General features: G+C 41.6%; 1 long non-coding RNA gene across 2 annotated transcripts in view; it reads left to right on the top strand.

The window, feature by feature from the left end:
• Window positions 1-14163, top strand: part of LOC144073687 (uncharacterized) — a 45096-nt gene extending 30933 nt beyond the window's left edge. For both annotated transcript variants that reach the window (XR_013300149.1, XR_013300150.1), the window contains exons 5-6: window positions 2106-2190; window positions 13242-14163. This is a non-coding gene — a long non-coding RNA (uncharacterized LOC144073687). The remainder of the gene's footprint in view (window positions 1-2105; window positions 2191-13241) is intronic.
• The last annotated feature ends 1207 nt before the right edge of the window (window positions 14164-15370 follow it).

Genomic DNA, 15370 nt, shown 5'->3' with positions numbered 1-15370 from the left:
TAGCAGCAGTGCTGGTATTACTAGTAGCAGTAGGGGTTGTGTCATACATATTCTAGATGAAACTGTAGTAGTCGTAGTGGTGAGGAGTTTTGCTATACATCAACTAGATGGCGCTGTAGTAGTAGTAGTAGTAGTAGTAGTAGTAGCAGCGGTGAGGAGTTTTGCTATACACCAACTAGATGGCACTGTAGCCCACCAGAGGGAATTTCATACAATGATTAACCCATATTGATCCATATATAAAGCACACTGGAAGTCTTTTTCTTTGACAATAATAAAGCCCAGATTTATGTCAGACAGCGACGAACGACTATATACCCTTCACGCCTCGCCTTAAAAGGTAGAAAAATATTTCAATAATAAAAGCATGGTAATATGAAGGTAATTGCACGTCGAGTTGAAAACTCCATCGTGCCCACAATTTCTTGCCCAAATCACCCTGTTTAAGTACTTTTAACATGATAATTGCAGCCTCATCTACGCTAATGCATTTCTTTTCTGCCTATTGTCGTCTCATCGCTGAAGTGCCGCAGCCCATTTGGAGGAGGCTGATCCTGTCACCTGTACGTTGCGTAAACAACCCGCACACCCTCTTTTTTTCCCATTCAAACGGGTTGGGAATATTACATTTTGTTCCCACTTGAGTGTGTTTTAGAATGGTCGCTTGAGTGTGAACAGCAGGGAATGGCGTATTTTATTCTTGGTTAGTCATAGTCGGGTGGGTAGTGAAATATTATTGAATTAGGCTCGCACAAGAAGGTTGAGTTCAGCCCTACATTCAGTTTTGAGCTGTAACACTAGATGGAGACATTTAAATTATATTTTTTAATGAGCTCGGTTGAAAATCCGTCAAATTTTAGGACACTGTGGAATTTCTGAATTTCGTGTGTATCAAAAAAATAATTCAATGTGATGAATTTTGCTTAGTCATCATTTTCTTGACTTTTTTTGCACTGTCAGTTTTAGCCATCAAACGCATTTCAACTGGGAAGCCTGCCATTGACTGGTCACGTTTTACTGCCATTTTCTGGATGACTAATTTTACTTTATTATTTTAAACAACACCTCTCTTACTTGAGTATTTTTTTTGTCTACTCTACCACGTCTTGAGAGATCAGATTTTTTTGTTCTGATGATTTTCTGAACATATCAGTTCATATTTTTCCTTTCATTTTCTTTCATTCCCGAAAAGTACAATTTTCAGCCCACGGAGAATTACGAAAAACCTAACACAAAAAATGTGCATCAGCTTGACAGACAGGGTGACTGTAAGTATGGAAAAGGGTGTCGCAAATTGAATTATGTAAGAGATAAATAACAGATGGAGCTGGGGAATTAAAGTTCTGCCAAGTGGAACCTTCACAAATAGCAGATAGACGCGCTTGTACGGCTTTATTTCCTCTCCACTCGCCGACGCCAGCGAGGACCCTCAGATCAGCCGTGACCCGCTGAAATGAAGACGACAAGACGCAAGAAAACAATGCGACTAAAACAGAAGGTCTTCTCGCTGCTGACCTCCGAAATGAGTACGCTCTCCGAGTTTGTCAGAAAACAAGTTTCATATTGGCCCCGAATATAAGACGTTTATTTTTCCATCGAAATAAGACTGTCGGTCGTCTTACATTCGGGGTCTAGACATTATTCCTATTCACTACGCTAGAGGGCGCCAGATATCTTTCAAGCCTATGCTGAACACTTGGATGGTTAATTTTGTTGTTTGATCACAGTAGATTGGTTCATTTAGTACATTAAAAAAACAGACTTAAGTTGACATATTTAATTTTCGGATATTAAGATGGGATGGACAGTTTTTGCATGATATGAATGAGGCAGAATTAAATGTTTTTTCCCCCAATATATTGTTAGAATCATTTGTTTCAGATGTTCTGTCATTATATTCTGTGTAAAAATAATTGAATTTGGTGTTCAAAAAGTCTTTTTTTCAAAGTTGAGTCGTGAAAAAGAGGGGTCGTCTTAAATTCGGGCCAAGACGGTACAATACCACACAGGGTTAACAATCAGTCAACTGTCTACACGTTTTATAAATAAATGTGACAACTGATATGTACAGTAAAGTAACCGTTCTTAATCTTTTTTTTCCATAGGGCACTTGTTAAACTTTTTGGCTGCCATTGCCAATACTAGATGTCCAATCCATGTTGGGGAAAATGAACGAACCTTGCGACAATTGTAAGTAAGCTCATTTTTTATTAGTATTATGTGTTGATGTTGAGTACTTCACCGACCTTATTTGTCAATAAAATGTTTGCGACCTTTAACAACAGACACCATAAAATTCAAAATAATGTGTTCCAATTCTACAAAAATACATCTAATTTTTTTAAAGAAAACAAAGGCCACATCCTTTTTAATGTATTCTATTTTACACAAATACCGTATTGAAGTGCACCAAAATAAGGAAAAGCATTTTTCTCCTCATCTTAAGTTGTTCTCGTTAAGGATGTTATCGGATCAGAATGTATTGATTTCTTTTTTTTTTTTTTTAAATCATTAGTTTACATTTTTAACTCATTATCTGGCATTGATGGTGAGCAAAGCCCAATCCATTTTGACTGGGAGAGTTGGCAGCGATTGTTGGAAATAGGATCACTTGCCATGGCAGTTAATGAGTGAACATTCACAAAAAATTAGTCATAGGTAGAATGCAAATATTTATAGCTGTAAAGCATATTTCTTTGTGTGCACACTTCCTCTGTGTGGCTCCAGTTTCTTTAACTAGGTCTACAATGTCTTCTGTGTCTGTCTTGCTACTGCAACCAAGAAATTTCCCAAATACGGGATGAAATAAAGTTCTAACTTAACATAACCTAACCATATTTCCATTATATTGACAAAAAGTCAAATTTCTGAACTTATCACAACTGAAACATCTCAATTTATCGCATTTTGTGACTGAAGCTATTCACGCTATACATTTATGTCAAAGACATCCGTTAAATAATTTCTTTGCAAAATTATTATGGTGCTGCACAACTGGAAAAAAAGAGATTAAAATATTTTCCTTTTTCTGCTTACATGAAATCACCTATTTAAATGATTATTATGTTGCATTAGCTCCATTTAAATTAGGTGGATAAAAAACATGTAAAACTTTTATTCCCCGACATTCTCAAAATCTGGGGGCACACAAAAATATGTAATCCGTCCATTCTTTTACTTATTTTTTTTATACCACTTCCCACTACACAACCAAATATAAACTACCCTGAAAGGTAAAATGATTGACCTTTAAATGTCCGAGACAGTTTCAAAAAAACTAAGCCCGCTACCGATAATAACACGAAGTCGTCGCATTATCACTCTTGACTGGGCGCCACCTCGCTAACCTGAGGCCGACCGCTTCCTCGCGTGCTTGCGTGGGTTCACGCCGGATTTATTTATTTTTCATTTTTCCGCCCACGTCCGCCAACATTGGCTTGAGGTTAATTGACGACGCCGCGTAGCCACGAGGTGAAAAATCCGCCATGAATGCTTGTTTGTGCCTTCTGTGTGACCCCCCCATGATTTTTCAAGATTCTTTTGCTAGGAAGTCAAAGTGAGGAAGGCGGAGCTTACCAACAAACAAGAACATCTCAGTTAAGAGACCATTAGGAGATCATTTATCATTTTTGACGTTTACCAACTTCATCATAAAAGTCGTGAAAATTGGAAAAACATCAGCGTGTCTTTGATAGCAACAGACCAGGCAGATGAGGTCAGGAAGTTGTTATGGAGGGGAAAACATTTTTGTGTCAAATAGATCATTGCCTACTTTTTAATCCATTTTTGAATGGAGAGACAAATATTTATGCAGTTTAAATGTTAATATTATGAGCCAAGAGAAGTTCGCTCTTAATGAGGTTTGCTTATTTTTGTTTATAATTCATTCATTTATTTTCTGAACCGCTTTATCTTCACAAGGGTCACGGGGGGTGCTGGAGCCTTATGCAAGCTAATTGCCGGGGACAGCCTGAATTGGTGGGCAGCCAATCGCAGGGCACAAGAAGACAAACAATCAATGATTTAGAGCAAGGGTGTCAGACTCGGGTTGGTTCGTGGGCCGCCTTAACGTCAACTTGATTTCACGTGGGCCGGACCATTTTAGATATAATATTTAGATTTTTTTTATTTTATAAATGGATTAAAAGAACTGGATTAAAAGCCCTGAATATTCAGTTTTTTATAGATCTAAAACAATGTTTATTTGAGCTTTTTTAAAATATATTTTTAGATTTTACAAAATGATTTTTGAACTAAAAACACAGAAAAAATACAATTATTGATTTAAAGGGGGGAGAATCAGGAAATTTAATATACATCTATACTCTTCATTTTAATTTGATCCTAAAACAGAAAGTCGGCACTCATGATTTACTTTCCCGGGCCACACAAAATGATGTGGCGGGCCAGATTTGGCCCCTGGGGCGCCACTTTGACACATGTGATAGAGCTAGGGACAGTTTAGCATACAATTAGCCTAGCATGCATGTTTTTGGAATGTGAGAGGAAACCGGAGTACCCGGAGAAAACCCACGCAAGCCGGGGGGCAACATGCAAACACTCCACACAGCGAGGACCCCCCTGGGATCGAACCCTCGACCCCAGAACTGTGACCCCGATGCGCTAACCACTCGCCCGCCTAAAAAATTCTTATTTTCAAAAATAAAAATCCTATCAACTTAATTATCAACCCATTCACTACCATTGACAACACAAAAAGATTCCATTTTGATTGGGAGAGGCTGCCAGCCAATGATCTTTCAGACCTCCCAGTCAAACCAGATTGGACAAAGATTGCCATATATTCCATTAAGCTAATTCCTTGTTTGGATATTATTTTCACACTGTAAAATTGAAAAGCGCAACACTCCTTTGGAGAGCCCGACGAACACTGATGAAAATTCCGACACCCTGCAATGAAATTGTAATCTAGGCACGATTAACAGCAACAACAGATGCCAGCCGTTGAAACAAAGCCAATTTTCAGCAAGTGCGCCCTGCCCGTCTGCCATTGGGCGCATTAGCGGCTTGATCAAACCATCCACAAAATGCTCATTTCCAGGTTCAAGCCAACGGCCAGCGTAGGTCTCGCCATTCGGTACGCCGCACATTCGAACAATCCGATAGGCCGTCACCTCGACCGACAGCAAAGGGAGTTCGAAAGAAGCAAAAACAAAAAAAAATGGCTGAATTTAATTGGAAACGACACCAATTCGGCTAACACGCAGCCAATTCTCCAACGAGCAGACAGTTTGAACAGATGGACCGCATGACTTGAAAATGTCGGGAGAAACTTTGGAGGGCACGTGGTGGTCAGACAAAAAAGTTTGGGAGGGAATTCCAAAAAAGTTGGACAGAGACTTTGACAGCTGATCCAATCGCAGCCAAATGCACAGTAAAAGTAGCAAAAAGGACACAAAGTCTGTGAGTAACTTGATTGGTGGCAAAAAGTCATGTTCAGATGAAATAAGTCACTTTTGGACTGACTTGTTTATGTGACCACTTATTCATGTTGACTACTTATCTATGTGACTACGGCATATTTATTATGTTGACTAGTACTTATTTATAATGTTGACTACTACTTATTTACTATGCTGACTACTACTTATTTACCACGTTGACTGTTACTTATTTATTATGTTGACAACTACTTATTTAAGTGCTAACTTCTAATTTATTATGTATAGTGCTACTTATCTACAAGGTTGACTACCTCTTATTTACTATGTTGACTATTACTTATTATGTTGACTACTACTTATGTACTATGTTGACTACTACTTATGTACTATGCTGACTACAACTTGTTTATTATGTTGACTACTACTTATTTATTATGTTGACTGCTACTTATTTACTAGGCTGACTACTACTTATTATGTTGACGAATACTTAAGTGCTTGCTACTAATTTATCATGTATAGTGCTACTTATTTACTAGGTTGACTACCTCTTATTTACTATGTTGACTACTACTTATTGTTGACTACTACTTATATACTATGTTGACTACTACTTATGTACTATGTTCACTACTACTTATTGTTGACTACTACTATTTATTATGCTGACGACTACTTAAGTGCTGACTACTAATTTATTATGTATAGTGCTACTTATTTATACTTTGTTGACTACTACTTATTGTTGACTACCTCTTATTTACTATGTTGACTACTACTTATTGTTGACTGCTACTTATTATGTAGACTGCTACTTATTTATTATATTGACTGCTACTCATTTATTATGTTGACTGCTACTCATTTATTATGTTGACTACTACTTATTTACTATGCTGACTACTACTTATTTATTAGGATAGGATATAGGTAGAAACTATTATATGATATAAAATGATCTGATTAAATCTTACAAGACACAAATTACAATGTACAAAATGGACTTTTGCTGGCCACACAATGGTGTCTCGAGTTTGACACCTGGTCCATTCATACGCTACCAGTTCATGCAACAAGTTAAGACTAGAACGATTTAAAAAAAGACAGCCATGTTTTTCATTCTTTGGCATTTGTGACTGCTGCTCGTGTCACGCTCGGTCAAAGAAACATTGGAAAGTTGCAATTTAAATTCAATACGACGCCATCGACTTTATTCCTTTGTTGCCGCGTTACAATTATTTGACAAAGCCTAGCGTTTATCTCCGCGGGGGTGCCGAGAGCCGTTCCCTTTTAAGTGGAGGTTTCTCCAAACAATGCATTCGGCACAGTCGTCGTAATAAACCATTAACGCGCACCACGGCGGAATCGGAACCATCGCCGTGATTCGCTCCCTCGGGGGGGCGCCGATCGATCGGGGGGTTGCGACATCAGCTGGCGTGCCAATGATTCATGCCGTGGTCGTGGGAGCTTAATGATGAAAATCAATAGGGAATGATAAATGAACAACAACGGGGCACATTAGTGAAATTGCGAGGACGAAGAAGATCCGTCCTGTTTTTAGTTTATTTTTTGAAAAAGGGAGACTGAGAGCAGAAGGTCGCCCCGTCGGACTTCTCGGGGTGCCGGAGCCTACCGGCAAACTCCCGCCCCCTCCGTCCTAGCGCTCGCTCGCTAATTAGGCACCCTCGAGATAAGCCGTTCAACCCCCGAGAAAACCCGCGCAAGCTTTCGGAGTCCCGAGAACAAACTTGGCGCCTGGACGTGGATGATTTACAAATGGAGCGCCCCACGTTATGAATAAAATGCGAAAAATATCAATTCTGTTACGGGTCTAAGTAGATGAGTGGAATTGTCAAGCGCATGCTGATGAGATGGAGGCGCAGGAGGAACATGAAGGGGCCTGAAATTTTTATGCGCCGGCGTGGGTCGGGTTTTCTTGAGTTTTGACCGTGTGCTCGGAATGGCAAACTTTGACCAGGCGTGAACTTAGCTCAGAGAAATTATGATTACAAAATACTGATCAACATTCACACGGAATGCCTTCGGCTGGGTTTGTGCGGAAAACATTTGGAACCGAGACCTCTAAATAGATGCGCTCTTCCAGTAAATCAAAGTGTACACCATTTCGTTAAGACAATAAAAGACTCAAACTATTTATTAGAGCTCGAGCCAAAAAGAAAAACTAAGTTGGATCCTCTTTTCTTCAAGTTCTGCTGCATTTCAGGAACATTTTTGAACTAGTAACAAAGTGCAGAAGCCGTTTAGAATTTAGTAGCGTGAAAATGCAGTTCTTGGAGTGGAGTCTGAAAACCAGAATATTACCTGAAAAAGTATTAAGCATTAAAAGTCAAAACTCCCAATAGGTTCATTACGTTCACAATTTGGTCATATTCTAACTACCGTATTTTAAACGGTAGATTATAAAGTGCACTTCGAATAAATGGCCTATCTTAAAAAAAAATTCATATATAAGGTGCACCGGATTATAAAACACAGTAGTAGTAGTAGGAATTACAGTTGTAGTAGTAATAGGGGTAGTAGTCGTCGTAGGGGTAGTAGTAGTAGGGATAGTAGTAGTAGTAATGACAGTAAGTACTAGTAGTAATAATAGCAGTAGTAGTAGTAGGGATAGTAGTAATAGGGGTCCTAGTAGAGGTAGAGGTAGTAGTAGGGGTAGTAGTAGTAGTAGTAGTAGGAGTAGTAGGGGTGGTAGTAGTAGGGGTGGTAGTAGTAGGGGTGGTAGTAGTAGGGGTGGTAGTAGTAATAGGGGTAGTAGTAGGGGTAGTAGTAGTAGTAGGGGTAGTAGTAGTGGTAGGGGTAGTAGTAGTGGTAGGGGTAGTGGTAGGGGTAGTAGTAGTGGTAGGGGTAGAGGTAGTAGTAGTATGAGTAGTAGAAATAGTAGTAGTATCAGTAGTAGTATCAATTGTTCTATATATCCATGAGATGGAACTGTAGTAGTAGTAGTAGTGGTTCTAGTGGTAGTAATAGTAGCAGTAGTATGGGAATTGTTTTATACAGATGGAACTGTAGTAGGAGTTATGTTATACATTAAATAGACGGAGCTGTGCTAGAGTGAATTTCATACCCTGATTAACCAATATTGATCCATATATAAGTCGCAGTTGAGAAAATTGAAGCTTTTTAGTTCCGCCTTATAGTGCAGAAAATATGGTACTCCAAAATATCCTCAACTTGATTTAATCACTGCAAGCTGACAGGTGAAACTGCTCAAAGTCTATTGCGGACGCATGGAAAGCAGCAACTCTGCCATGAATATGAATGATGACTGAGTAAACTAATGTAGTCAGGGACAATAAAAGTAAAGGCTGAATCAATAGCGAGAATTCACGTTGGCGCTTTTCCACCGGCGGGCCGGCGGAGAAGCGCTCTCGTTTAACGGCCCTCGTTTCATTTAGAGCAATTAGGGCCGCTTTAGCGGGCCTGGCAGACCCACCGTTTTGCATATTATTCCCATCATTTGCACTCTGAATTTATTGCCTCGTATAGCGTTACATAGATACCCGGTTGTCCATTTCAAGAAGAACTGATTCCGTGATTGTGATCCCGCCGAGTCGTATTTGCTTCAAAAATCCAGATTTTTCAATAATGGCAGTTTGAAAATTGAGGATTATGGAACATTGGTGCCAAATTGGTTTGCTCCTCTATGGGCATTTGCATTGGGTGTTAGCATTAAGCTAAAGGACCTTTTGAGTTCGTGTGGTTTGGTTCAATACATGTAAATATAAGGTGGAATTTTACGGCAAATTTATTATTTTTGGGAATATTTTGACTCCATCTCGGACATGATAAAATGCCTCGTTGGAACCGTTTTCAGGGGTTTCTCGTGTTTGAAAAGGCGCTCACTGTGTGGGCGGGCACCTTTTGTGTTTACGTGGCATAAACACCCAAGCGTGCTTACAAATGTCAAGTGGCAATTAAGCACGGCGCAACATTGCGTTTAATTGGTCATCTTTACGAGCGCTCGTGGGTTATTTTCGGTGGGGGGCTCGTCCTCGTTTGGTTCAAGGGTGAACAAGTGATGATCTCAGCTGACTTGGTGAGATGCGTGGATGTGGATATTTTTTTTGGCCCTTCCATATGTATTATTGATGTTCTTAATGTTGATGAAAAACATAGGTCTTCTTTCATGTAGTATCATTTTGGAAAATAAGAAAATAAATTTTAACTCGAGAAAAGATCAAATTTGCTAACATAAAAACCTTGAACCACAAAATTCATCTCATCTCATATTCTGAACCGCTTTATCCTCACTAAGGTCACAGGGGGTGCCAGAGCCTATCCCAGCTGACTTCGGGCCAGAGGCAGGGGAAACCCTGAATTGGTGGCCAGCCAATCGCAGGGCACAAGGAGACAAACAACCAATCACTCATAGCTAAGGGGAATTTTAGAGTGTACCATGCATGTTTTTGGAATGTAGGAGGAAACCGGAGTACCCGGTGAAAACCCACGCAGGCCCGTGGAGAACATGCAAACTCCACACAGGTGGACCTACCTGGATTTGAACCCAAGTCTCCCAACGCGAGGCTGACACGCTAAATACTCAGCCGCCGGGTCGCGCTGAACCACAAAATTGAACAAAAAAATTAAATAAGAAATAGCTGTGGTGGTCAGCACGGCGGTCTCACACTTCTGGGGTCGAGGGTCCGATCCCAGGTGGGTCCTCACTGTGTGGAGTTTGTGTGTTTGCCTGGGTTTCTCCGGGTACTCCGGTTTCCTCCGGCATCCCAAAAACATGCACGATAGGCTAGGCTAGCTGAACACTCTAAATTATATATCTAATTATATTGCTTCAAACAAACAGTCATAAAAACGTGCTGTATTCCACGCCAAATCAGTTCTATATTTTCCACAGTTTTTCATGCGTTTAAGCTTTTAGTTTTCAAAAGGTGCTCATGCTAAGACAACAATTGAACAACTTTTGCGTTTCAGCAAAATTTGAGAAACAAACACGTATTACGACACAAGCAATTATTGTGTTTGCTGCTGTTAAGGAAGAATAATAACAATCCCAATAATTTGCACGCCATAATTTTCCTTCCTAATTCATTCCTATTCCATACCATGTCCATCTCATCCAGCTCAGCGAATGCTTAATGAGCTTTTAATTAATTGGATCCAAATTCCCTCAACTCACTACGTGCGGCCGTTAATCAATCTGGAGGCCATTGTGTTGCTGAATTAACTAAAAAGATGTACGCTTACAACTTCAACTGTTTGGTAAATGCGCACACATCATTTCTGCAAGATGACTTATTATTATTATTATTCATTACATTTAATTGAGATGATTCCCGCGATATTGACCAATGCTAAAACTTCCTTTAGCATTTTAAGAAAGGAGGAAAAATAACGTCTTCCTGTTTACCGAGTGGGAACTATTAGAACTGTTATTATGGAAGTGATAACATGTAAAGCAGGGCCACACATACGTTTCTATAATGGTAATTAAAAAAACTTTCAATTCATTTAACATAAAACATGCATTTTATTTCGAATCTTTATCCTTAAAAAAATATTTCGCTCCTTTCTTGGTCTGTAACGTCTCAGAAAATAGGCAAAAATGTTGATCATTGATTTCCTAAAGTAAAAATATGTTTTTAAATGTCTTTTCATGGATATTCCAGGAATTTCGGCACTTTTACGTTAACAGCCAATCACGGCACCTGATGTCCAATTTATTTTGGAGCGAACGAACATTAGTTGGGGTTTCATTTGTTTTTTTTTTCCGGGCTTCCCTTCCTCTCGTAACCAACTGCGTGAACTTCGTAATCAGCCCACTGTCTATTAAACCCCGTGTGTTGGTTAGTCATTGTCGGATCGTCTGCTTCTTTTACTCCACGTTCCATGGTCCTCATTTCCCCACGTTTTCCCGTCAGGTTTGATTTTGTTATTTAATCAACTCCTTGCCCTTTTCCCGAAACCCCTCCTACCTTAACAATTCAAGTTTCAAACTCCTCCTTGATTGCTTCCCTACATTTAGGTCCAACTACGCTTTCATAACAAAAAGCACAAGTCAACCAAGCTCTCGACACGATTAATCGCTTGTTAAAATAGATTAAACTCATTTCAGCAGGCAGACAATTAGCTATTCATTCTACTAACTCTTACATTTGGACAATTAAAGTGACCTTTTAAGACATATGAAAGGCAAAAAATGATGCCTTTCAATTTACCTTATCAGCCTTCATTAGAATTGCAATGTTCTCCAAGCTCAATGATGTATCTTTGGTGTTTTATACCGGCAGAGCGCGGACCATTTCCAATGATTGACAGGATTTTCAGTCTTCTATTAATGATTTAAGAGCGCGGCTGTATCCCACGGAGGCCTATCCTTCGTATCGGCACCGTCCCCGACTCTCAAAATAAATATTGAGGTGGAAAAATACGAGTTTTGGGTGCGCTGGGACCACCCGACTTCCTTTCCAGCTTTTCATTTGGTGCAGTGGCCTTTTTTGGCTCTATTAGGGTTCCTCGAGGAACCCCCATAGGCTCATTGCGTTCCCGCCCGCATCGACCTCAAGCCTCCCTTTTCCACCGCCTCATTAACTCCAACATCGCCAGTCGCGTTGCCGATGATCGCTCGTCACATGCGGCATTGGCAATTATTGTCGTCGCTGCTTGAGGAGACGGAAATTCTCCAGTGACGGCAAAATGGCTGAACAGTTGTCTTGGCTGACCTTCACCGCCCGTTCTCACTTTCAGTGTGGTCTTCTTACATCCAAGACCCTTACCACGCTTTCCGAAACCCTTTGACCCACCCGTTCCCTTGTTCCTCCCTGACCTTGAATTCCGTCTGGGTAGGCTCTCGGTCCCCTTTCTGCAGAACATACATATTTTATTTTGAAGGGAAAGTAAGTTTGGAGAGGGTGTGTGTTTGAATTGAATTGAATTGAATGCTTTTTTTGTCATAATACCAGTGTAATACAATTACACAACAAACAGACAGTAAATAATAACAACACTTCTTAAATAAATAATCAATAAATCAGTAGTCAAGAAAATAAGTACAAATAAGAATAAACAGATAAATAATCAATTAATAAGTAGACTAGAGTCTGCTGCAATGGAATTGAATAGATAACTTTATTGTCATTATACAAGTGTAATACAATTCAAAGCCTCACCACAAAGTGCACAATAGCAACAACAAACAAATAGACAGTAAATAATAACAACACTTAAAACATACATAATCAATAAATCAGTAGTCAAGAAAATTAAAAAGTACAAATAACAAGAACAAATAGATAAATAATCAGTAAATAAGTAGACCAGAGTCTGCTGCAATGGAATAACTTTTTTGTCATTATACAAGTACAATGTGATTTAAAGCTTCGCCATAAAGTGCAATGGAAATAAGTAGTAATAAAAAGATTTATGTACAATAAAATGAAATGAGGTAAATGAGAAAAGTAGTTAGCAGCACGTGGTAGAGGAAGTTACGATGTTTTAGTGCAAGATGCTAATTTGCAGTGCTAAGTCTGATTGAACATTAATTAGCACTCCTGTATGCCTTTCTTTTTTTTTGCCACGACCTTTTGTTTGGTGTTGATTTGGTTTCTCGATTTCACTTGTCTTAACCTTCTGATTATCACGTAAAATATTGCCTGTTCATACGTTTACCGATCAGCGTCTAATTGTGTCACCCTCTTGTTTTTATCGTCACATTAGCCACGGTTTGTGTTTTTTGTTGCCCTGCACCATTCTTCGTTATCACCATCTTTATGCAATGCGTTGACTTTTGTTTAGCTTCTTTTAGTACTTTTTAGGTTGGAGGATATTTTTCTTCAAAATTCTTTTCTCTTCTCTCACCAGCTTCCACTTGCCGCCGGTTTTATTTCCAACCTGCACATTGGGTTTGCATCCTCACCCTCCACGATCATAACAAAGATGACAGTAGCCCGGAAGGCAGGGCAGGATTGGAGGAAAAAAGAAAGAAAGGAGGTAAGAAAACACAACACAAAAAAAGGACAAAAATGAAACATTGAATTGGATTGAATGCTTTTATTGCCATTATTAGATTAGAAATTTATTTCATCCCGTATTTGGGAAATTTCTTTTCGAATTTTGAAAAATCTAAATTATAAGTACAATGAGATTTAAAGCTTCACTATGATGTGTACAAATAACAACAACTAACAAATAAATCATGAATAATAACAACAATAAATAATAAGTAAGAAATAAGTAGTTGCATAAGTAGTCAAAAACATAAACAAGTAGGGAAGTGCACAAATAACAACAAACAAATGAACAGATAAAGATATTAAATAAATAATTAATGAATAGGTAATAAATAAGTAGTCAACATGGATAAGTAGTCAACATGGATAAGTAGTCAACATGGATGAGTAGTCAACATGGATAAGTAGTCAACACGGATGAGTAGTCAACACGGATGAGTAGTCAACACGGATGAGGAGTCAACACGGATGAGGAGCCAACACGGATGAGGAGCCCACACGGATGAGGAGCCCACACGGATGAGGAGCCCACACGGATGAGGAGCCCACACGGATGAGGAGCCCACACGGATGAGGAGCCCACACGGATGAGGAGCCCACACGGATGAGGAGCCCACACGGATGAGGAGCCCACACGGATGAGGAGCCCACACGGATGAGGAGCCCACTCGGATGAGGAGCCCACTCGGATGAGGAGCCCACTCGGATGAGGAGCCCACTCGGATGAGGAGCCCACTCGGATGAGGAGCCCACTCGGATGAGGAGCCCACTCGGATGAGGAGCCCACTCGGATCGAGGAGCCCACTCGGATGAGGAGCCCACTCGGATGAGGAGCCCACTCGGATGAGGAGCCCACTCGGATGAGGAGCCCACTCGGATGAGGAGCCCACTCGGATGAGGAGCCCACTCGGATGAGGAGCCCAATCGGATGAGGAGCCCACTCGGATGAGGAGCCCACTCGGATGAGGAGCCCACTCGGATGAGGAGCCCACTCGGATGAGGAGCCCACTCGGATGAGGAGCCCCACTCGGGATGAGGAGCCCACTCGGATGAGGAGCCCACTCGGATGAGGAGCCCACTCGGATGAGGAGCCCACACGGATGAGGAGCCCACACGGATGAGGAGCCCACACGGATGAGGAGCCCACACGATGAGGAGCCCACACGGATGAGGAGCCCACACGGATGAGGAGCCCACACGGATGAGGAGCCCACACGGATGAGGAGCCCACACGGATGAGGAGCCCACACGGATGAGGAGCCCACACGGATGAGGAGCCCACACGGATGAGGAGCCCACACGGATGAGGAGCCCCACACGGATGAGGAGCCCACACGGATGAGGAGCCCACACGGATGAGGAGCCCACACGGATGAGGAGCCCACACGGATGAGGAAGCCCACACGGATGAGGGAGCCCACACGGATGAGGAGCCCACACGGATGAGGGAGCCCACACGGCATGAGGAGCCCACACGGATGAGGAGCCCACACGGATGAGGAGCCCACACGGATGAGGAGCCCACACGGATGAGGAGCCCACACGGATGAGGAGCCCACACGGATGAGGAGCCCACACGGATGAGGAGCCCACACGGATGAGGAGCCCACACGGATGAGGAGCCCACACGGATGAGGAGCCCACTCGGATGAGGAGCCCACTCGGATGAGGAGCCCACTCGGATGAGGAGCCCACTCGGATGAGGAGCCACTCGGATGAGGAGCCCACTCGGATGAGGAGCCCACTCGGATGAGGAGCCCACTCGGATGAGGAGCCCACTCGGATGAGGAGCCCACTCGGATGAGGAGCCCACTCGGATGAGGAGCCCACTCGGAATGAGGAGCCCACTCGGATGAGGAGCCCACTCGGATGAGGAGCCCACTCGGATGAGGAGCCCACTCGGATGAGGAGCCCACTCGGATGAGGAGCCCACTCGGCTGAGGAGCCCACTCGGCTGAGGAGCCCACTCGGATGAGGAGC

Source organism: Stigmatopora argus, chromosome 4 (assembly GCF_051989625.1).
Source record: "Stigmatopora argus isolate UIUO_Sarg chromosome 4, RoL_Sarg_1.0, whole genome shotgun sequence".
NCBI classification, from domain to species: Eukaryota; Metazoa; Chordata; class Actinopteri; order Syngnathiformes; family Syngnathidae; genus Stigmatopora; species Stigmatopora argus.
Note: the sequence above shows the minus strand (reverse complement) of the source record. Positions and strands in the feature narration are given on the sequence as shown.